The following is a 24,386-nucleotide window of genomic DNA, read 5'->3' on the forward strand; positions in this document are numbered from 1 at the left end:
GTGAGAGGTATTGGACGGAGAACGGGGGGGGGGAGGTAAAGGGAATAGGTACTTCCTCACACCGTTCTCTGACCATTCCGGAAAATGATACCAGAACGCACGGTTACCCCGCGGACGCACAAAACGATAATTCATACTAGGTTGGGGCGTTTGCACACTAACCCATTCCCCAGTTCGAGTGGCACTTGCGGCCACGTGTAGATAAACCGCAAGACCACGTGCAGGGCGGCGACGGCGACGAAGGCGGCCTTCTAGCGCCCGCCCCGCGCCACATCCAGACCGCCCGCTTGCTTGGTCGCTCGCCTGGGTCGTCTTTCAGCAGCTCCGCAACATTTTTTCGTTTTGTGGTTCGTGCAGGTCCCAGTCTGAGTTTTGTTGTCCGTGAAAGCACACGTGTAGGTGCTGTGGTCAGGGAAGGTCTGCGCAGGACGGTCTCTGCAGGTCACAGTTGTGTTATGCGGACTCTTAAGGCTTGGGTCTCCGCTGTGTATGGTCCAGGTAGGTCGTCTGCGCCCTCTGGTTTTCGTTGGTCCTGCTGTGCGTTTTCCTGACTTTCTTAGGCCTCACTATTCAAGTTCTGGTGGTCGACAAACCTCCTGATGAGGTTCTCGGTGTAAGGAGTGGAATCTGGGGGTTCGGCAGTCTCCGAATCCTCGGAGTGACATTGTTTACACCACTTAAGAATTTTTTTTTTCTCTACAATGGAGGGGGGTAGGGCTCGGTGAAGGCAATTGGAAGCACACTGTTGGAATATTGATTTGTCGAAAAACAATTATTCTACATATTCCACAATATGCATAATTTGCTGAACATCACACTTATAAACGTTGTAGATAGCATTGACTATAAGGACAAGATTTTTTTTTAGTTGGGCATATAGGAAACCCTCGATAAACTGAATCTCGTTGAACCTAATTTGGCATAGCCCGAACGCTTTGTTATCCAAACAAGTCCTGTGCATGCGGCGACTGGTACCGACCGAACAAGCCTCTTGATATGCTACCCTACTCCTAGTGTAAGGAGGTATTCAGGGTAGTAACACTACCATATAGTACATGCACGGTAAACTTTGCAGACGGATGACTCTATAAACAGTCTGACGTCTCCTGTGGACTAGTTTGGAATATCGAGGGTTTGCTCGACTTGTAGAAGGGCTAGGCGATGGGTAGAAATGGGTTGAGAACCACTGCCGTGCCACATCCCAGCTTTCGAACCAGCTAGAACTCGTCATTCACAGCTTCTTCCAATAACCACAAATATAACCTGGTTTTAGCGCTGCTATCAACACATGGAACTGCCTAGTGTAGGCCTTACGGTCTCTTGTAGTCTTCTTCATTCCTATATTCTCATGTTCTTGTGTTCATTTTGTCCTCAAGGCAATCGAGACGAGGGTACTTAAGAGTAGCCAGCTGCACTGTTACGCGATCAGCTTGTTTCATTAGCTCTCGCCATTTACGGGCGTATCTCGTCTGTCATCTCGAACGCACCTGAGCTAACAGGTCAGTAACTTCATCGCAACAATGACTTTGCATTGCAACAACCAGACAACCTTCCCCACTAGTGCTCAGCACCGCTGGCTCCAACACAGGCTAAACCGCAAGCAGACCTCAGTCACCATCTCATTATTATCATTACTCAGTTGAAGTTTGAACCCCGCGTCTACCGGTTTCTCTCTCGTCTTCTGGCCTCCGTCAAGGCCTTCTTCGTCTCCGTGACGCCCTCGCGGCAGCAAATGCGTCAACTGGTCCGCTAAGTGTGTGCCGATTAATGGGCATCCGTAAGACTTTTTTTTATCGACATCGGGTAGATATTTTTTCTTTGTGGATGGGCATCGGCGAGATTTTTATTTTTTTATTTATTTTTTATTATTATTTTTTTTTTAAGACTTGTCATCGGCAATATTTTGCCGATGCCTATGCCGATTCTTGCCGATGCCTATTAATCGGCACACCCCTATGTTCCGCCGATATGACCCCTAGCACACCGAACACAGACGTAGCACCGCATTTCAAACCCCTTGTTCCCGACAATTGTTTCCAAACACGGTTTGCAACAATCGCTTCCGTCTGCTTTAATTTCCAATAATTGCCTCCATGCCAACGCAGCTTGAAGTGCCGTTCCCTTCACCACCACTGAGAGAAAGAGAGGAGAGAGAGAAAGAGGTCATATATTTTCAGATGAGGTCATGCATAAATGTCTTCGTGAACCAGGTCACACCACTTCTGTCGACATCTATGACCGACACTTGAAACTGGCGTGAGACATTTGGCCACAGTTTAACACTAATCGTCCACTTGTGCAGTAACACACTTACCCATAAAATAGGTGTCATAATGAAGTGCAGCCACGCCATATACACCCAGCAGTGTCCCACTTAAACGGGCACTGTGCACATATACCTGAAGTAGGCGCATACAGACGCCACTCAAATCCCCGCAAGCACGCACCATACTTCCGTATTAACACCTGACACCAGAGTCGTATTTACGCTTTCGCCTCTCTCTCTCTCTCTCTCTCTGTGTGTGTATGTGTGTGTGTGTGTGTGTGTGTGTGTGTGTGTGTATGCGTGTGTGTGTGTTTATCTATATATCCGTACCTGTGTGGTTGTGTCGGGTGGGGGGGGGGGCGTGCGAATCGATCTGACAACCGTAAGAGCATGAATTGATGGGATAGCTTTTCCTTGTCGATACCAGCACGCTGTCCATCCCTTGGCTTGAATTCGGCGTTTTGAACGTTCTGGCCCCTCCGTCGGTAGCCCTCCGCAGTGTACAATGTTTCCCCCAAACTCTTCAGAGGGACAACCTTCAAGGGTATCTCATGCCAACGAATGCATAATGATTTCAGAAGTACGGAAGATAGCACAGGGTTCGCTTCGACGCCAGCCGTGGAACCCAGACGTGATTTACCTCTTGCTGGGTACACGGGGATGTTGATATGCACCCGCAGCTTCTGCAAACTGTTGACCTCGAAACACGAGCCAGCCTCTTGCTCCAGTGCGCTGCAATTTGCTAATGGGATGGCTGAGTAATGGGGAACGCAATTTGAAGTATAGATCGTAATTTCTGGCTCAAGTTTCATTAACGGGGTATCTGCAGCCACTAAAGTCGTTAGTAGCGGTTCGCGGACTCCTCTATAGATTTTACAGGAAGAAACATTAGAATATTGTCTGTGGTTCATTAATGTCTATTTCCGCGTTAACGGTTGGTAGGAAGAGGGGAGAGAAGATCTCCGTATGTGAGAAAGTTAGGGATAATATTGATCCTGGGCCTGGTTCAGAGATCGTGTACCAGCCCCGCGGGGCTCCACCTCCAGGTAGAGTTGAGGTTGTTAAAGGAAATCGAACAGAGCAGCAGTTTAATTATTCTTTGTGATGCGTATCTCGTAGGACTGCGCCCATAGTTCAGTCGTTAGTAGCACGTGCTATCTAATGACTGCAGAGAGTGTTACACATAAGCATCAGGGTGGTAGTAATCGACTCTTAGAAACATCCAGCTTCACATTGGATTGTAAGGATTTCATGTATCGTGATTGATGTAAACTTTGGCAGTGAACTTCCCTGCAAACCCGGAAGTGTATGGCCCAAGGTCCATCGATTTTAATCCGAGACGGAGATGGACAGCAACAGAAAGAGTCTGGCGAGGATGAAGCTCGGGACTGACCCTCCACAACGCTGCCCACACTCGCCCTGCCCAGACCTAGAGAGAGAGAGAGAGAGAGAGAGAGAGAGAGAGAGAGAGAGAGAGAGAGAGAACAAGACCGGACAGGAAGTTGGACAAGCAAACTAATGTCGAACTTGTTTGTGGGGGGTGGGGGATGAACTTGCCCCGTGCTTGGATTGTGCTCTCGTCTTCCCAGCGTGTCCCCTCTTACACGCGCATAAAATACCTCGTTTTTGTCTTCCTTCCTTGTTGCCCCTTACCCCTTCGTCTCCCACATCCACTACAACTCGGGCATCTTAGATGTTCTTGTACTTCTGTGGCTATGCCCCCCCCTACCCCTCAGTCATGATGTATATGTACAGAGTCCTCTTCCTTCTCCCCATCTCCTTTTCCTTTTCTTCTTCCTCTTCTCCGTCGCTCCCTCACTTCTTCTCCGTCTCCTTTTCCTCTTCTTCTTCCTCCTCTTTTCCGCCTCCCTTCTCCCTCTCTTCTCTTCTCTTTCCCTCACCTCTCCTCCGTCTTCCCCTCTTCTGTCTTTTCCTCTCCTCTTCCCTCCCCTCCTTTACGGAGCTGCCTAGTGTAGGCCTTATGGTCTTTTGCAGTCTCCTTTATTTCTTATGTTCTTATGTTTACCATCCTCGCTTCTCTCCTCTCCTCTCCTCTCTTACCCAGTACCATCTTAACGTACCACCTTCTTCACGGTCCCGCTTTCCACTTTTCGTCTCCTTCATATGCTGCCTTTGTATATTCACCCCCCACCCTCCCGCCCACCCTTCTCTCGTCCCCCCCCCCCAAGCCCCCATCCTCGGCGCTTTGTCTTCCTTCCTCTTCATCCAGGGTAAAAACGATCAGATGACCAAGGCCATTTATAAGTCTCCGGAGTGCCCCGTGTTGTTGCTCGATAAGTTGCTGGCCTGTATTTGTAGGTGTTGTGGGTGTAAGCCAGTGGTTCTTAACCTGTTTCAATGCCCGTACCCCTTGAATATCTCAGAAATTCTTCTCGTACCCCCATCCAATGCAAATACAGTGCAAACATATGAAAATGAATAGTGATACAAACCTTGCTTTGCTTTCTCATATTAAATATACAGTACCATACTCTGGCTATCATGTCTCGTACCCCCCAACCCCGTCCAGGTTTAAATAGGAAGTGGATAATGTGGGGATGGGGCTGTTAGGTGGATATGTACATTTTACTACAGCATACACTCGTGGTACGTATTTCTAATAATAGTTAAATATTTAGAGAAATGCTGTGAATAGATAAGCTTACACTTGGAATTTTGATATTACATTGGCATTAAGTTTGCATAGGCTGCCCGTTTTGAAGGCGTTAGAATTGTATTTGAGAGAATGTTTACTTATAGATTTGTCAAAACGAACGTGGGTTCTGTGTGCCTATTGTTTGTTTGTTAACTACTTAATGGGGCCACTGTATTTGAACTTGCGTGCTGGGAGGTAGTTTGTTCCAAGCGGGTCGTGTGAAGAGAGATTGCAATTTGTACCGGGTTGGCACCTCTCGCACGGGAGGGCGGCGGGGAGTAGATGCAACCGAAGGAGCATCGATTTTTGTTTACAAGGTAATGCGCCCGTTAGGTATAGGCTGAAAAGCCAACGGCTCTTGCGTGTATCCTTTTGGGGTCATGGTTACGCGCGGGAAATTGAAAAAACGTAGAAAAAACAAATTCGAAAAAATAGCTCTGAGAAGCCCCACGAGGGGTTTCAGACTCTTTGAACATGTGGAGAAGAACGAGCAGGGAAAGACACTTCGGGCCTTTGCATCATTCAAAGGGAGCCCAGGAGGAACACGCCTCTGGTCTTCGTGACGCACCGAGAGAGAAGACTCCAAGAGTCTTGCGATCTCGCGTACAAGTTGGAACGATGTGATTACCATGACGGAGCACTTTCCGGGCTGTCGCCAACGTAACATGGGTATCGATGTGGGGCTCAGTATCCATTGAACCCTCGAGTACCGGTTGTTGCCCCCGAAAACACCAGGTGAACACTCCACTCCCGCGTAGTTTAGTACCCGTATCCGTGTTTTACTTGTGTGTGTGTGCCCGTGTGCCAGGTGCGTTCTCAATGTGTACCTCTCTGTACCACTACTTGCATTCTCTCTCTCTCCCTCTCCCTCCTTCTCTCTCTCCCTCTCTCTCCCTCTCTCTCTCGCTCTCTCCCTCTCTCTCTCTCTCTCTCTCTCTCTCTCTCTCTCTCTCTCTCTCTCTCTCTCTCTCTCTCTCTCTCCCTCTCTCTTTCTGTGTATGTGTGTTTTTAGGAAATTATTCGCATAGTAAATCAAGAAAGCGAACAGTAGAAGTTGTCCACCCCTAGATCAGTCGCCTAGACAAAAGTTTTCGGTAGCGTGATCGGTACCTTCACAGTGATGGCAGACATCGCGCTGCTTGGGTTTCCAGCCGGAGAACTTTTAAAAATTGATTGTCTCTGGAATGAGACTAGTGGTCAGAGGGGATTTGAAGAGACGGGTTGCTTATGGCAGGAATAGCAGAAGAAATACGACAGTCGGGAAGCACATACCTTTAGAGAGGGCGCCGTTAGTTTTGGTTACACAAAAGCAATAGTTACGGAATACCCTGAGGCTGTAGGTTATTCAACCCCACTCATTTTTATCCAGCACATAGTTCAGTTGGGGATTGAAAAGCCCTTGACTAAAAAATGTATATAAAAAGTACGCTATCGCATCAAAGGTGGTGTGGGTCTAATGGAAAGAGCGACATATAGCTGATAGAGCTGCCACGGTAGTGCATGGCCCGTGTTGCAGAAGGGGCGGGCCGCTGGGAAGGTACCAGCGGGTTGATTAATGGCTCTGACCGAGTAGAGAGACCTGGCGGTATCAAGTGGACTGGTGCCCTTTCGAGGGGTTGATTTACTCGCGTGGCAGAGCCGATGGAGGGTAGGAGGGGAGTATAAAGTGTTCGGTTGTACCGAGGTAAAGGCTGGATCGTTTTCTCGAGGTGTGGGAATATTGTAGTACTTGCTTACATGACTGTGTTATTCTGATACATCCCTGCTCCGTCTGCTTGCCTGCTTGCCTGCCTGCCTGCCTGCCTGCCTGCCAGACCAACATGCCTACCTCGTTCATGTCATCGCCACCGAAGGAAGGCTACGTGTTTCTCTGTTACTAGTGTAGGGCTGGACTGACGTCCCTTTGTGGGTGATGTAGTTCAGAAAGAGATTTTTTTTTTTTTTTTTTTTACGAACGCTGCTGGTCTTGGAGGAGGAGGAGGAAGAGGAAGGAAGAGGGAAGTGCAAGAACAAGAGTAGGGGATTAAGGTGACGGTGGCATAGGGATGCAGGGCGAGTAAAACTCAGCCGCGAACACCGGTGAGGAATTAACGGTTTTGAAATAAAACTGCTGCAGTACAATTATCTTTTCCGTCCCGACTTTCATTTCTGCCAAACCAAGTGACAAGTCAGCAGGCAGGCAGGCAGGCTGGCAGGCAGGCCGTCGTCGACGACAACGACCGGCAGGAAGGAAGGGGGTGAGGGGAGGAAGGTGGTGTTCGTGGGTCGAGGAACCTGTTTGCGCGACTTCGGCCACGGCGGCGGCGGCGGCGGCTGTGACGGTCGAAGTTTGCTCGGGGCATCCGTCCCCGAGTTCGTATTAAGGGCATCTCAAGAGTTGTAACTGAAGACCTCCACGTTAATTTGTATTTTCACAATATATTGTTAAACAAAAATGCCTTGTGGTCAATTAGATTAAAGTACAATGTTATTGAACTATCTTGTCATCAGAATACGAATTGTGGATGCCCTAGGTTATTCACTTTATTGTATTGGTACAGACTGGGGACGAAGTAATGTATTTCGTCTTCAGAGTTAGAGTAGAGATAGCCGGCGAAATTAGCATTGTTAAGAATCAAGATGCAATTAATGATGTCGCTGCTCCCTATTGTAAGGTTGACATTGTTAAAATCGCGTCCTGTCAAGATCTAAGGCTTTAAATCCATTGCATGATCATTAGCGAAGATACGCGCAACTTGTGCGTGGAAATCCTGTTTGCAGTTGCCCTGGTTTCCTGTTTTGAAGTTGCCTCCATGCCGTAGTGGAGGTTGCAGCGTTCGTTTTCAAGCTTTGCCTAACGCGTGGCTCTCAGGAACTCCCTCAACTGAATGAAGTCGTTAATCACAACAGATCATACGGGTCGAGGTCGACTGTAACACTGAAATAGAGGGAAACAATGTGTACAGGAGGTTGTATCAGCTGAATGGAATAGTCTGGACGTGGCTAGAGAGGAATCACGCGGATCAACGCCCGACCGTTGTTCTTTCGGACTCAGCCTGAGCGGGATTACGTTTCATCCAATGAAGAAGAATACTCGTCAGAACTTAAGCATTTGTCTGGTTCGATCTTAGCTGTTCAAGTAAATATCATTCGTAGTCTTGGGGACTGGGAATGACGCCAGAGGACTGGTCTTGGTGTTGCAACCCTGAAAATATCTTCCTGGTCATGGACACGGCGGTCCGGTTGTGAATAAGCTGGACGCAGGACAGGTTTTGTAAACTGGAGGACGTCACTGGGAACACGCATGGGATGGTTCCTTTAGATCGATTTGCATGGACGTAAGGTCTGTGGTTAACCGTATATATATTCTTGAAGCAAACATTCTGAAGAGGACTGCTCGGTGTTCAGGATCCACATTGTTTACATATGCATGTTGCTGTTGGTACGAGTACCGTATTTTCTTAATCCAGGAGCGGTTCTGACCGTCTGGACTGATTAGTACAAGTCCTGCGTGCACTTGTTTGTAACTGTGATGCCGACCTGGTCATGTCACGGACGAGAGGAAGGTCACCACAGGAGGCAGAATTGCGCCAGTCCGGCGGCGGGCGAAAGCTGCAGGACAAGTGCAAACTAAACAAAATCCCTTTTCTTTCCGTTCTTCTTTAACCTGCGAGAGAGCAAGTGCACGGAGTACTCCCTGACCCCTTGCCATCCTGCCATACGCGAGGCTTACACTTGTACTTTATTTAGAGAAAAGCTTTCACGTTATCATGGTGATACAGGGAGTCATATTTGTGTGTGTTAGCCTGAGAAGATGAGTGTCACCTGTTAGCTTAAGGTACCTGCGGGTTGCAGCCTGTTAGTTAATGAAAGGGTAGCTGGTGTGGAATCCCAAGTAAAATCCGGAATTACCCCGGATGTGAAGGAAATGTAGGGCGTCTTTCTACCGCAGAATTTAGTTCATTAAATGATGTAATGTCTGTGCTGGCAGCATTGCTGTAACCTGTACCGCTAAGCTTCTTCATTCAGTTGAACGTGGACCCTAATAGGAGAAAGGTCAAAGTGTACTGATGGTGGGCTACTACGCGGACTGAGAGTGTAGTCCAGTATGTATGTTCCGCGCAAAGGCGCCATCGTGTGAGAGTAGCGGTCGCTTGCAGCGGCGCGCGCGTGGACTGGCCGCTTTTTGCCCTGAAGAAAGTTGCAACATATCTGCCGCCGCTATATATATATGTGTGTGTATGTATATCCATCCATCCTTCTTTCTTTTGCTCTGATCCTGTGTGGCGGCGACCGATAAAATGCAATTTTATTCAAACCAAAATTCAGCCAGTTGTGTGTGTGTGTGTTTGGGTATACATATATGTATGTATATATATATAGTGTGTGGCTGAAATAATTTCAGTATCGCTGCGCTGCGAGTAATTACTCCAACTCTCGTGGTCGGGGAGTTGTGTGTGTGTAAAGTCGCATAGATCGGTCATATATGAGCTCTGAGCTCTCTCCCGAGAGGGATATAGCTGACGATCACGAGTCCAACACGTCCAAAACCATGGTGAATCACACGCGCGCGCGCGCACACACACACACACACAAACACACACACACACACACACACACACACACACACACACACACAGAGAGAGAGAGAGAGAGAGAGAGAGAAAGGAGGTATTTCCTTAGCCCCTTGACTATAAAGGGGGCTAACCACGTTGATGGCTAAACCAGTCCGGCTGGAGCCAGAATCTCAGCGAAAAAGAGATTATATAGAAGAGTTTTATTGAGATGATGGGCTCAAACACCTTCGCTGTTGTCGAGTGGAAACACCACACTCGAATAGCTTGGCAGTAGTTGAATGATATGGCAAATAACATCAACGTTGATTCTTCGTGTAGCACCACATGGATCGAAAGACAAAAAAATCATCTGAGACCAGCCATTGTTATTTGTTTTCCATATATGTTGAAATACCTAACAGGATTTAGAAGTCTTAGTCCAAAGGCAGAAAGTAGGTTGACCTTCTTTTGTTTTGTCCGTCACTTTGTTTCTTTAACGTTACACGAGACCACGTGAAATCCTGTTCACGGTCGCCCTCATGGAACGGCCACCTTTACGTGGTCCGTAGATTTACAGTCCAGCAAATGCTGGTCATTGTTCCCCGTCGTCGAGGAAATGGCTGAGCTCATCCGACCAGACTGCATTTGATGGCGGCAGCCAGGAAGGAAATAGAAGACGAGATACAGAGTTCCCAACAATTAATGGTTTCAATAGATGCAGGAATAGAGTCTGCTGGCCTTTGCCTAAATAATACCATCCGGGACTGAAGGGGGTTCTTATGAGCTCAGCGCGTGCGCGGACGACCGACCAACTCTGCATCGAGGGTGGAAGGAAGCTAGTACGCTGCTCGCCGTGGAAGTTTCCCTTCTTCGTAATTTCCTTGTTCTCTCCCAGTACGCGGCCCAGATTCGAGCGTTTTTCACCCTTCCCCCCCCCTACACGAGGAGGGTGTGTGCATTGTCTCTTCTGTTGTACCATTGTAGTAATTGTAGCCCTCACCCCCCTCTTTCTCTCCCTCACTCCTTTTCTCTCTCTCTCTCTCCCTCCCTACCTCTCTCCTTTTCTCCCTCTCTCTCTCTCTCTGTGTGTGTGTGTGTGTGTCTGTCTGTCTGTCTATAATCTGTATTTGTATAGGCCCCTACTGCCCGGCACCTGTTGCCGGAGGTTCTGGAACGCGACTGCTTCCAGTGACCGGACTCCTGGCGCCGCCGAGCCCTTGTGTCTGGACCGCGCATCCGGCGCCATTCTGGAGCCCCACTATCTGCTTGTGGCGCCGGGGATGGCACACTGGAGCTCCTGGTGCGCCATTGCCGAAAGGCCCAAGTGGCCGGGTCGGACAATGGAGTTAACAAAGGGGATCCAGTTGGTGCCACCGTACTTCACTCGTTCTGTTTCGCCGTCTTCAAAGACAGAGGGAGAGAGAGAGAGAGCGGAACAAGATGATGAAAGTACGTCTCGATGTTGAAAGAGTTCAAGGCGTTTCCGTGGTGTAGTATCACAGATGTCTGTCACTCCCCGAACTCACCTTTTCACTATGTAGATCTTCAAATCACAGAATAGCGAAGAAGTAGGTGAGGTTGCAGAGGTGCAGGGGAAGACGCGTTCTTTCGGTCCCGGGGGCAACTGCGCGTGGATCCGGATGCAGGTGCTGCATACCTGGTTACCTTCTTCTTTACCTGCCAACTGCAGGTGTGGCGAGTGACCCTTGCCAGCTCTCTTGTGATGTTTCTTAGAAACTACGGCGTATTTTCGCATTTCGTATCCTTCTACTTCAAAATAGTTTCAGCGTTTTTTTTTCTCGTCTCTAAATCTGTTATTATTTTTCCTTCAATGTGGCACTCGTTAGTTCCTTCAGTGTTTACCCTTATTTTCCTTTCCCTTTGTGCCTGCCTTGTATATATGTGAGAGAGAGAGAGAGAGTGAATCAGAGAGAGACTCTCTCAATATGCGGCCTGTCTGTTCCCTCCCAGTCAGCCCAGGAGCAGGATTTTTCCTTTGTTTTGTATGTGGCGTGGCGTGGTGGTTGGGTGGGGGAGCATCCTGACCAAGCCGGCTTGGTTACTGACCGCCATCTCTCCCTCTCATCTTTGCCATTGACCCCATTTCCTCCCATTTGCTCTCTTCTCGGTTCACTGTCGTGACGTGCTCGCAATGCATCGCTCTCTCGCCCCACCTTAAGTGAAAGGCCAGCGGAGACCAAGGGTCAGCTATGGACGCGCTTGGTCCTTAAAGGGCGTGCCCTGAGGCTCCAGAGACCGTAGGAAAAAAAATCACTTTCACCCGGGCTCCAAAAGCGTCGAAGTCCCGCATTGATTTTCTGGTCACCTCTTCGACGATTCCCGGTCTTGGCCTCGTTATCCTCCCCCAGTGTTTTGTCTCCCAATGGACACTAATTAAGTTCTACGGGTCTCGCCTCCCTTTTAAAGGACCCTTCCCCCCCTGTAATCACCCCCGGCCCCTTGACACCCCCCCCCCACTTCCCCCCAAATGTCTGTACTCTGTCTTCATTCTCACGGAGCCCACCCAGCCCCCTCTCGCCCCATCTTTTCATGTCTGCAGAGCCACGCCAGCCTTTGTGTCTTGATCCTGACAAATCCCCACTCACTCGCGTACCGTCTTCTCGCCACCCCCGTCCAATCCCCTCACACTCCCATCCCCTTTTCCTTTCTCTCGTTGCTGTCTCTCTCTCTCTCTCTCTTTCTCTCTCTCTCTGTCTATCTCCCCCCCCACCCACCCAAGCCCGCTTTATCCGGGCTGTCACTCGCTCCCTCCTACTCTTTTGTAATTTCCTCCTCCTCCTCCTCCTCCTCCTTTTACATCTTCCCCTTATGCTTCTTCACCCTTGCTCACATATTACTTCCACCTCCTGTAGAATATCTCTCTCATCCTCTCTCTCACCCTCCCTCCTTTTCTCCCTTCCTCTTCTTCTCTCCTCCGCTCTCTTTCTTTGTCTCCCCGTATCTTGGCCACCTTGCTCACCCTTCACTCTCCACACAAGTATCTTTTGTGCGTTTCAAACACACACACACACACACACACACACACACACACACACACACACACACACACACACACACACACACACACATATATCCCCACCCTCTTTCCTTCTTCGACATCACCGTTTTCCCATTACTTTCGGTACATCTATTCCTTTTCCCCATCTTTTCCCCGTTTCCCTCCTCGCATCCATTTTTTCCTTCGCTGTCGTGAGGCAGCGGTGATTTGATGCTCCGTTGGCGCGCCGCGTAGTTCTTCGGTTCCTAGATGCTGTGTCACCACCGAGGCTTTTATTTGTATTATTTTTCTTTTTCCTTTCATTCTTTCTTTACTATTTCTTTACCGCGGTTTCCATCGGGCCTAAGGTTATCCATAATAGATTTTGGTTCCAGTGCTGGCGACCCTGACCTAACAAGAGTGTAGCTTGCAAGTAGAGGAAAAGAGATTGTCCTCGATTCTTATCGTTATTATTATTATTATTATTATTATTATTGATTATTATTATCATTACATGTAGTATTTTATTAGTACCTTGCGGCGATAGCGTCATATCCATACACAAAGTTGTCCCACTGAGTGAACCCCCGATCCAGCCCGTCCGTTTACAGCGACATCGGTGACTTGGCGGCGACGGAGCCATTTCGGGGGGAAAACCTGAGGTCTCTTGGCGACCGCGATACCATCGGAAATTTGTCTTTTCGCAACGTTTCACGTTTTCCACATCGCCCCCCCCCCCCTGTCGGCCGCCCCTCGCTTCTCTCACTCCAATCCCCTTGCACGGCGCGCTCTCCACCTCCTTCACCTCTGCTTATCTTATCCTTGGCCACATTTCTTTCACCTGCTATCGCTCTCTCTCTCTCTCTCTCTCTCTCTCTCTCTCTCTCTCTCTCTCTCTCTCTCTCTCTCTCTCTCTCTTTCTCTCACACACACACACGCGCACGCACGCACACGCCTCATCTTATCCAGAGCCACATTTCCTTCACCCACTATCTCTCCCTCTCTATCTCTCACTATTTCTCCCTCTCTCTCTCCCTCTTCCTTTTACCACTCCTTCCCAGCTCAATACCATTCTTCACAGTTCGTCCTCAGTCATTTGTTTATTGACGCCGGGTTTCGTCTTATCTCCCTTTCGGTTTCCCTCGTGTGTTGACGCCTGTTTTTGTCGTCAGTGGAGGGTCGCGTCCACGCGGCGGCGGCGGCCCTTGGTCCTGTCTCACTACGCAGCGCTGTAGTTGCGTAGCCAGCTGCCAAGCCAGCCATTACCCTTCCCCCTCGGTCCGAAGATAGCAGTAGGCCTGCAACCTCACACCGACAAGGGAACGGGTCCCATCGTTGGCTTACGTAAATGGACTCGGATCGGCTAGACACTAAATGCCTCCGAGCAGTGAAGAGGCGGTAGACCGTTACACAGAGGGCGTAAGTTTTGGAGTGCCACAGCCAGCACGTGGTCCTCACAGCAGGCAACCCTCGAACGTCGACTCGTAAACTGTTGATGGAGGACGTGGGAGTCGGGGGGGGGGGGGAATACCACGTGTGTGCACATGCTGCCCCGGGAGCCACCGACGTCAGTGTGCATCTTCTCGCGTTGCGTAATTGTCGTCAGTGGACTTAGGCGTAAGGTTATCCCCCGCTTGTTTGTGTGCACGAGGCGGTTGAGATACAATGGTCGCCTTGTTTACCTTGAGAGATATGAGAGAGGGCGTGTTCTCTTCGCCTTATATAATAATGTACCAGGAAATAACTGAAGGAACGGGGCACTTATGCAATGAGTAATGGACGGTGTATTTGTGTGTGTATGCCTACAGTAAGGTCGAGTGGAATGTCGTAAGAAAACGTGATCATTGCGTGTATTAACCTAATTTATTCCACACGTTGAAGGCGACCAGTGAGTAATCACCACATTAGAATATTTTAACATAAACAGTCTAAAGGGAATTACTTTATTAAAGGGTTATTAAAAACCCTTCAGACCTGGGTGAGTCGCTGGTCATTAGGATGAAGCAATTTTTATCAGGAAGAGAAACATAAGTATACCCTCGTACATGTGGCCTAAACTTAAGTGTGGACAGCGTGCGTGTCAGGAATGTATTATTGGAAATAATTGCTTGTCCGCATGCAAATTTTTATTGATTTGATACAATTCCCTCCTCTTTGGCCCCCTCTCTCTCTCTCTCTCTCTCTCTCTCTCTCTCTCTCTCTCTCTCTCTCTCTCTCTCTCTCTCTCTCTCTCTCTCTCTCTCTCTCTCTCTCTCTCTCTCTCTCTCTCTCTCTCTCTCTCTCTCTCTCTCTCTCTCTCTCTCTCCATCCCCTTCTCTCCTGTTTGACCTTCCCCAACCCGCCCCTCATTTCCCAATAGAGCTGAAAAACAATTTGGGCCTCTTGTGTAGTGTGACGGACGGGAGATAAGACGATGGTGTCGATAAGATGTCAGCGGTGAACATGCATGCGTCCTGTGTGAAGAGCCTCGAGTGGCTTCAGAGTCTTGGCCCGGGTTTTAGTGGGTCACGTTGTCGTTGTCGTCGTCGTGGGGGTCAGGTCATTAACGGTTGCCCATCCCCCCCCCCTACCCTCCTCTGTGACAGGACGATGGATTTAGCCCAGGGAACACCTTGCCTACCGGGTGCCCATGTTTCTTGTACTCTGAGTGTCATGAGTATGATTTGTTAATGCCCGTGGCACCTCCGTTCGGGGGTGTAAAGCCATATCGATTAACTCCCTCTGTATTGTGTGTGTGTGTGTTTTCTGACTGGCGCCAAACTCTTTCATTCATTTCCGTGGCGTCCGATCCCTCGATGGCGAAGCGGTCGGCATACTCAGGTCGCTTGACGTCCGCGTCAACACGGTGACGTCCCTACATATATTTTATTCTGGTTAATGACGCGCCGTTTTCTTCTCAGCTAAGGGACAGTGGGGTCACGGTCGATTGCTTCCACGATTTCTCCTGGGTCCGCCCCCTAATCACATGTCATTCACCAGAATAAAGACTCAAAACGCGAGACACCGTGTCGAAAGGGTAATTGTAGCTTTGCCTTAGTGTATGTGGACCTGAGGGTTAATGATAGAGATTTGTCCGGATTTCACGCGTCAGTTCTCGTTTTCTGCGATTGGAATAATATGAGAGGTTAAGTACCGTGTCGGCGGTCGGGGATAAGGACCTGACTATTCAGAAATTGGGCTGGGCACAGTGAGGTAATGATGGCCCAGGTAAAAGTCAGTTAATAGGGTCCGTGTGAAACCTGATTGAGCTAAAGGGAGGGGGTCGAGGGAAGAGTGATGGTGCCATAGGTATGTTTTGTTCGGTGCGATTATAAGCCTACCACAGCCAATGGTGGGTGACGCGCATCTTTTGGCATCGCATTTGAGTAAACACGCTTGTAGGTTCGGTTAAAATGATCAGCCTCGTACCTCGCAGCTTGAAGCAAAACAACCCCCATCGAAAAATAAATAATTAGTACTATAGACCAGTGTCCAACATTTTAGCTTAATGTACCCCTTATTACCTTCTATTGCTACGTACCCCGCCCACCAGTGCTGAACAAACTCAGTTTTATTTAAGGTAATGCAAATAATATATTGATTATGTGCGTGTGTGTTCCTTGTTTGTTCGTCTACCCATCCCTCCACTCCCTCTCCCTTTGCCGTCATAGAACATGGGATGTTTCTGTTGTATGTGTGTGTGTGTGTGTGTGTATTCCTTGTTTGTTCACGTATCCTTATGACCTATGTTGCGTACCCCCCCCCCAGGGGTACGTGGACCCCAGTTTGGATAACACTGCTCTAGACAATCGTTTGATGGTCATCATTGAACCATAACGATCATCGTTGAACAATGATAAAATAATAAATGAATAATAAAATTATTGGTCACGTAAATTACATGAAATTTGTCTAGTGTGTTTTCATAAGAAAACGAGGGCAATCATACATAGATGAGCTACTACAATCTGACAGTGGTTATAAAAATCTCATTTACACAAAAGCTAGAGAAATTAAAAAAATTACCATCCGAGGAAAACGTACCTATAGAAGGTGTTTTCAGTGAGCGAGTTAAGGCCGAGCGGGGCATTCTGGGTTTTTAAAGGTCCGGGAGGAAGAGGAGGAGGAGGAGGAGGAGGAGGTAGATGCAGATGCAGATGCATGTTCCAGGTTTTTATGGAAGCCGGACGCGTTCCAGGTTCCGACCCTTCCAGCACTGACGCACAGTACAGACGATTCTATGTATTTCAGGGTCTTTTGGTGCATACAAATGCACGTGTGGTGTGGCCGAAAAATGTCGAAATGGAAAACAGAATTCTGCGAAAATGCAATAAATTAAAACCTTGGCAAGTGCACAGCTCGTCATCAGAGTTATCAGATTTTTTTGTGATTAAACGTATTTGGCGTTTTGCAAAGCAAGCACTCCATGTATATATACATATATACGTGATTTTAATTAGAAATGTAGAATTATAGAATACAATAAAATGTATATAGAATTAAATAAAATTGAAGTATATTTAGTAACAATGTGTTATAAAAAAGTAATGATACATGGCATCTTACACGGGTGGCTCAGTGGTGACTCCATGGTTGATGTACATGAATTTACCTTGTCAGGGTCTTAGTGGTTGCGTACGATAACTGCCTACGTAGCAGCATCCATGGGGGTGAATCGTCCACTTAGTTTTACATAGATAATTAACTAGCCTCGACCCTTTGTCATCACAGGATTGTGTCTCGTCGGAGCTCTGTGTGCGCAAGAGTACCAGTTGTTTGAAGTCATGTTCTTGCGTGGTTGTGTTTGCGTATTTTCAAGCTCTCGCTCTCAAATAGTCTAAACACTGAACCTTAGTCGACCATGATGAGATGTAGGGCCTGTGTGTCCTTGTAAGAATGATAATACAAAAGAATAAACGTGGTGAAGTGGGTGGAAGAGGAGACAAGTCGCCCGGCCACTTACTTTGTATACAGCCACCTGGATACGGCATCAGGTGGCGGAGGCAAGTAGGCATAACAAAGAGACAGCCGCCGCCACGGTTTGAAGTGGCTTGGCTTGGGTAAGAACGACTTGGAGAGTCGCGGCACTTTGTGAAGTGCTACCTATCGATAGGACTTGTCCTCCCGTGCTACCTGCCGGCCAGACCCACAGCTACCACAGCCACCGGCCACCTATTTTGGATCACAACGTTGATGCGCAATTCTCCCCACCCGCCTCTCAGTTATTTCCTTTCAATTGTTGCCTCATCCGCTCGTTGCCCTGTCAAATGCTTTCCTGTTTTGAGTCTCCTTTCCTTTGTCTTGCATACTTTTCGTGAGAAAAATACCGATGAGAATAGTATCACACTGTTATTTCTGATTGGAGAAAGAGAGGTCAGGAGACAAAGTGGCGTGTGAGTCTTGCTCCGTCATTGGTGAGCGCACTCACTGACGCAACAGCTAAGGCGGCTGTTGATTGGCCAAGGATGTAACGGTCGGGTACTAGCTGGGATTGACGTCACAGCTAAGCTTCAGAGTATCTCGCCGTAGTATAGGGGTGAAGGGAAAATACTGATATGAGGAAATAGTGGGGAAGAAGAAGAGGGACAGATCGGAGGGCGGGGGTGATCAAATTCGGAGAAAGGGATGGCGGGAAAACAAGAACTGCAGCTGCAGACGTCATGGGACGCATTCAAACCTTCCACATCCTTCCTCCACTCACTCGCTCACTCACCTACTCGGTATTTACATTCACATTCTCTTCACCCGTTGGCACGCACCGACCAAGTTCTCAGGGTACCCCATTGTACCCTTTGGACCCTTCTCTTTTTTGGGGGGTCCTGGTAGATTTCCGTCTCTGTTAAGTGTAACCTTGTGGCGATGCGGATTTCCCGCTCTGCGGGTTCCTTGTGGGTCCGCAGCATTCTCCCGCCGTTTTCGTAGATTTCTTCCTTCAGTGAACTCCTGTGAAGGTTGATGACGTGGGCGCCTCTACCGAGAAACACTTGCGAGGCGAGAGGTGGTCTATGCTGTACGTTCTGGGTCGGTTGCATTCGGTGGTCATACGTCGAGAAGAGAAGAGAAACTCCAACCACGACCCCTCGTGTGTGGTACGCGTGCGTTTGCGAGTGTTTGTTGTCCCAAGTGTGTGTGGCAGTGCTGATTCGTATTACTCGTGTATACCATCAACTACTCTTACCTCAATAGTTAGGTATTTTTAATTCGTGGTTTATAGTGTGGATCAGTGATTTGTACCTCGCATGGCTTGTGATAAGATTCTTGCTGTGGAGTAATGGCACATTCAAGTAATGTTCCTTGGCTCATACTGTGACTGTGATACGATGTCCGAAGTTGACAGTGTGAAGAGATGAATGGGGCGCCGAGAAAGGGCGACCAGTGAATTTGGTCATACGATTGTGAATCGTCGCTTGTTAGGCACCACCAGACACTTCCTCTGTCTGCGTCTTATGTATGTATGCATGCACCAGGCCCGGCGGCAGCAACTCCAGGACAGCCAAGGGCCACCTAGGAGGCAACAACAGCTACAGAAAGTCTCTGTGGCGCATACAAATCAGTTCTTACATCATCCAAGGCCCTCTTTGTTCTGGGGCTACGACTTCCTTCATTATATCTACTGGAGACAGCTGACGAATGTATCCGTTCAGAAATGTTTTGCTTTCTTGGCCCTTGTACCTACACTGAAGTATTCTTTATCATAATGAACAGTGTTTGCTGTTATGCAAAACGCTCAAGTGTTAGAACAACTGTTGTATCACTCGTCCACTCGAGTAGTTATGTAATATGTGGAACTTGGTGGGAGTGTTTTTGTGACAATAGTGTTAACAGCCGTTCATCTTAAGGGTGAGCTTGTCAGAGGCGGTATCAGATTTTTCATAACTGCTTCCTCGTTTGGCAACCCACCCACGTTTGGAATAATTATCTTTCGCCCCGATGGCAAACGGCAAGCATGAGGAAGTGGTAGACAGTTAGAGAGTGAATATGTCGGGTCGAGTTAATTCTTTAGATAATAATGATAATAGGTGTGGGCTTGCACGATACCCGGGGCGCGGACCGAGCACTCGTCAACACCTGGGCAACTAGATTCTCCATAAAGGGTCTGTCTCACTACGTACTACCGGGTAGGTAGGTTACGCGAAGAGACCCGTGGCTTGCCTGAACCGTTCGGAGGAGCCCGGCTGCGGAAGCGAAGCTGCTGAAACCATTCAGGTTTCCTCGTCCTCTGAACACTGACCCACATCATGGGTTTTTGTTTCGCCCGAGGACAAGCAACTCTGTGCAGCTTTTGGGAGAGGCAAAGGGTGGGAGGGGGGGGGTAGCGAGTTCTAGCTTTGGTCAATAGCATACCCGCCCTTTCTGCTACTCATAGGAAATCGCCTGTCTTTAGTCTGAACAAAATGTGTAAGGCACTTCGCCGTCGATAATGAAAGTGTTAGGTCCAATCCCGCCCTACACACGGTTACCAACCAACCGCATCGACATATGACGGCCCCCTGCTCCCGAAACGTGAATGCCAAATCCAGCCAACCGGCCAGCTCGGTGTTTGCACGCCCCACATGGTCAGCAGAGTAGAGGAGCAAATCCTTTGCCCAAACATTGGAGCAGGCACGCTGTGTCATAATCGCTCGACGTGTTCTTGGGCCATAGAGGCAATGCATCTTTAACCCCGCAGTGCAGGGAAGGGCCTTCCCAACGATTGATTGAAATCGTCGCCCGGCAACGAGTGAAACTAGTAAATCGAGAAAAGTCTAGCTTATTCGCGGGGAAGATTCGTTTTCTTTGTGTAAACGGAATTGCACGACGGCAGCTAAACGTACAAATAGCACTGGAAGGATTAAATAAGGATGTGGTTTACTACGGGAATCATTGTTTAGATTTCACTCGAGATGCATTCTTCAGACTTCTACGAAGCAATTGCACTCGACTAAAAGGAAACTTCTGCCATTGTTATCCCCTGTCGATTCCTCCAAAGCCCTTGGCATTCTTCTGTAATTCAGGTCACAGATGTGTCCTTATCTTGAACCAAGGAGACTCAATTTCAAATATTCATTAGAACTAATGGGAATCGCCCATCCTCACCCCTTGCCTTTCCTCATACACACAATGCTCTTCCACTTAAATTAGATCAAGGATTCGATTGTTTCTGCCTTGATTTAAAGAGTAGATCATGTTTCTGCTTTAAGTGAAGGAGTGGATCGTGTTCCTGCCTTAATTCGAGCAACGGATAATTTTTCAATCATGTCAGGAATGTATTTTGTATCCTAGAGCAGAGGTGGATTTATTTTATTTGTTAGTTTGTATTATTATATTGTTACTATTTTAATGTTAGCTTTTCTATGAATAAGCAGGTCTAGGCAAGGATTTAGAGAAGCTGCAAGTGTGATATATATATATATATATATATATATATATATATATATATATATATAAATATATATATATATATATATATATATATATATATGAGTGGAAGGGTGGTGAGCTAAACACAGAACACAGAGAACAGTTGGAGTTTACCTCGCCACTCTTCCATTCATTTGTCTTTCATATTTCAACACACACACACACACACACACACACACACACACACACACACACACACACACACACACACACACACACACATATATATATATATATATTATACAAGTTATAGTCTTCTTGGTTGGACTCTAACCGACAAACTTGAAGGCGAAATATTCTTGCCAAAATAAACCAACGGAAATTATCAACATAGAAATCACTGGCACGAGAGACTTGGTCAAATATTTTGGTTAGGTTAGACATAGGAAGCTAAAGGTGGAGTGTTTATTTCTCTGATTATTTATTTATTTTGTTTGTTTGCTTACCAACAACGGGATTGACATCAGCATGAATCATCTCCCTGATGCTCGATTGCTAAAGCTGTCCACGCCTTCATCTCCATCTGGAGGTGGAGCCCCGAGGGGCTGAATTTTGGTCCCCAGACTGGGGATAAAACATTAATCTCGGTTTTATTTCCTCAACCTCTTCACACCCACACAGCTGACAACTAACTACTGCTTCCTTATTCCTACTACTAGTCGATGGAAAAAAAAGTTCTATACTGATGTAATGCAGACTAGTCCAACGTTTCTTCCCTGAGAGATCAGTATGGGGCGAGTTTCCATTTCACTATGAGACAGCTTGTTGTTTATTTCCTTTTTTATATGTGCTCAATTATTTCTACAGTTAGGACATTTTTTTAACAACAGAAATTTGTCAAATTGAATGTAGATCCTTATGTAAAGTGTTCGGGACAATATTAGTAGCAATCCGCTTCAGTTGGGGTAGCATTTGTAGGTGATGTATCCCTAGTGTGAATGTGATCACCCCCACGGTGGTCATCTGGCTGGTGGTTGTCTGTGAAGGTGCACTGGAGCCAGAGCAGGCGGGGGTGGCGAGTATAGTTAGCCGAAATCTTGGCGCCAAGAGTGGACCTACTTGCTGTGTCATCAGAGCTGTTGGGGTGAGGGAGAGTTCGGCGCCACGGGCGAAAGACTTCTTCGCCCTGCCTGCGTATCGGGGTCGTATAGATTTGCTTACTCGCCTGACCTTCGATGTGCACATGCGCAGTCGATCGACCTCTGACCCCAGCGGGCGCCCCACGCTGTGGCGACCTGCAGCTTATCTTTGCATGTTATCTTTATCCCCTGGGGGAGTTGTAGTTGTCCAGAGGTTGCGTGTTTGGCGGGCGTCCAGAGATGCTAGGATGAGAGTCCTTCACGGTGGAGTTTTCACGTGTTCTTGGAATTGAGGCGTTTTGGGGGAAACTTGCGTGCTTACTGCTCGGTAGCACGGTAGACTAACCTCTTTCGAACGTGGAGAGGAAGTGGAGGAAAGGAACACTAGGACCTGACAAAGATAGTCCCGTTAAAGTGCTCTCCAGTGTCGTTTGTTCGTGGTGCGGTAATTTCTCTCTCTCTCTCTCTCTCTAAATTCTAAGATCTATGGGAGAGCCGTGGGAACTGTGCCAGCTCTTTTTTTTTTTGCGAAGCTCAAACCCAAAGCGACACAAAGCAAGTCAAGCTCGATCCCAAACGCCCCTCCCTCTTCCCACCTTTGTGGAGGAGAGAGAGAGAGTAAAACGCTTTAGATTGCGTCATTCGGCGAGTCAAGTGTCGGGGCGCAAGACCTCTTGTCGTCACAGTTCCCCCCCCACCCCTGGTGTGTCATTTATCCCCCCTCCCCCCGGTCTTTGGGGTTGGCGTTTCGTCAACTGATTTCCTTCCTCCCCCCTCCCCCGTCCCCTTCATCCATCCCTCGTGTTTGTTTTTGCCCGCTCTGTGTTGACTTTCTTCTCCGTTGTTGATCATCGTGCTGGCGGCGCCGTGTCAGCACGGAGCGCCAAGGTCACTGCAGTAATGAAGACGAGGAGGGCAGGACGAGACGCCTTTGTCGTAGCGGGTCACGGCTGCGTTCCGTTCCCAGGGTCCTGGGTTGCATCCTCTCAAGATCCCGTGATAAAGAGTCGCAGGGCGCCAGGAACGGGAATGACGTGGGAGGCAGCGTTTCCTAGTCTGGGATAGGAGGAAGTGGAGTTCCATCCCTCTTCCTCGGATCTTCACTCGCGCCTTTCCGATGTCCGGGAGAGTCGGGGAAGGCTGGGAAGGAAGGACGAAGACGAGGTGTATTGGTCTTTGTGGAGGAGGTGAGGTGATGAAGGAAGGAAGTGAGGTGGAGTGGGGTGTCTTGATATGAAGGGGATGGTGAAGGTGGTGCTGCGTGGTGGAAGGGTGTGGTTGGGAGGGGAGGGTCAAGGGGTGAGGAGGGAGGGTGGGTGGGGGTAGATGGCGGAACCAAGGAGGAGGAAGAGAGGCCTGAAGGGGAATACGAGGTAGACGAAAGGTGCACCAGTGGGAGGGCTTGAGGTGCAGATGGCGGCGATAGAGGGAGTCGTGTTACCTACCACTGGGAAGTTTATGCGAGATGCGCCGGGCTTCGACGGGCCCTTGATGCTGCCATAAAGGAGTTCCTAACGAACAGGAAAGGTAGGGAGGAATTAGGGGAGGGAGTACGTGCGCATGGGATGGGGGTGACCGGTGTCAGGTTGGACTGGAAGTGTCGGGTCGGATCAAGCAAGTTCGGCGTAATATTGCGTCGAAAACAGAAATTCCTGTGTTAGATATTGATATTGTGTGGTCGGAGCATTGCGATAAATGGTCAGGGTGATGACCCTGATTACAGTGGAGTGCAGTGGTAAAGATACACCAAGATCTTTTGGACCATAACGAGGTCAGATTCGGTGGAATGTGTAATAAGTTAACGTTTGAGTAAATAAGCAGACATTAGAGCAGAAGAGTAGCAGGTTTTTGGAAATTGCAAGCGTTAGGCCCTGTTCACACTAGCGATGTGAACCGCGGTGGTTCAGTTACAATGGACGTGTTCACACACAACCGCGCAGTTTTTCCTTGACGATGCGGTACCGCCGCGGTCCCCGCGCAATTCAAACCGCTAATTTAAACAGGGCCTTAGAGATGAGAGGGAACGAGAAAGGTGGTTAGGCGCTGGTCAAGGCAAGGCAATGCAGGAATTGTTGTGTAAAGTGCGTTCAGGTATCGCCACCACGTGATACACGACACAAGCTTAAGCACGCGTCAAGCAGGCAACGGATAATACATGTGGATGGTTGGAATGGTGTAACCAGATAGGAGTGGGTGGGTGGGCGGGTGGTGGGAGAAGGAGTTGAATACGTGTTGGGACTGGGTGAAGGGGTGGGGTGGTAGAAGTGCAAGTTGGGTGAGGGGAGGGGGGCGTTTGTGTTGAGAGAACCAAGGCCAGCAGCGAGTACCTGTTTGCACAAGCTGTCGCGCTAGACCCTGGTTGTTGAATCCTGAAAAGGGGAGAAAGGTAAGGAAGGAGGGGGAGGGGAAAGTAAATGAAGGATCATGTGGACACTACCATTAAGGAAGGGGCTGACGTAAGTCACCCTGACGC

At 48.4% G+C, this 24,386-nt stretch overlaps 1 protein-coding gene across 12 annotated transcripts in view; it reads left to right on the forward strand.

Annotated features, from left to right (window-relative positions):
- Nucleotides 1-24,386, forward strand: part of trc (Serine/threonine-protein kinase tricornered) — a 484,328-nt gene that overhangs the window by 396,621 nt on the left and 63,321 nt on the right. Inside the window, exon 1 of one of the 12 annotated variants that reach the window (XM_076173933.1) lies at nt 18,410-18,523. The exons of 9 other annotated variants lie outside the window; for them this stretch is intronic. The gene's annotated coding sequence lies outside the window, so the exon portion shown is untranslated. Of the gene's footprint in view, nt 1-18,409; nt 18,625-24,386 lie in introns of those variants that run through there. 2 more of the 12 variants (XM_076173931.1, XM_076173932.1) reach the window with 2 other exon arrangements.

Source organism: Oratosquilla oratoria, chromosome 35 (genome assembly GCF_046742065.1).
Source record: "Oratosquilla oratoria isolate Oo_2021 chromosome 35, ASM4674206v1, whole genome shotgun sequence".
Classification (NCBI taxonomy): Eukaryota; Metazoa; Arthropoda; class Malacostraca; order Stomatopoda; family Squillidae; genus Oratosquilla; species Oratosquilla oratoria.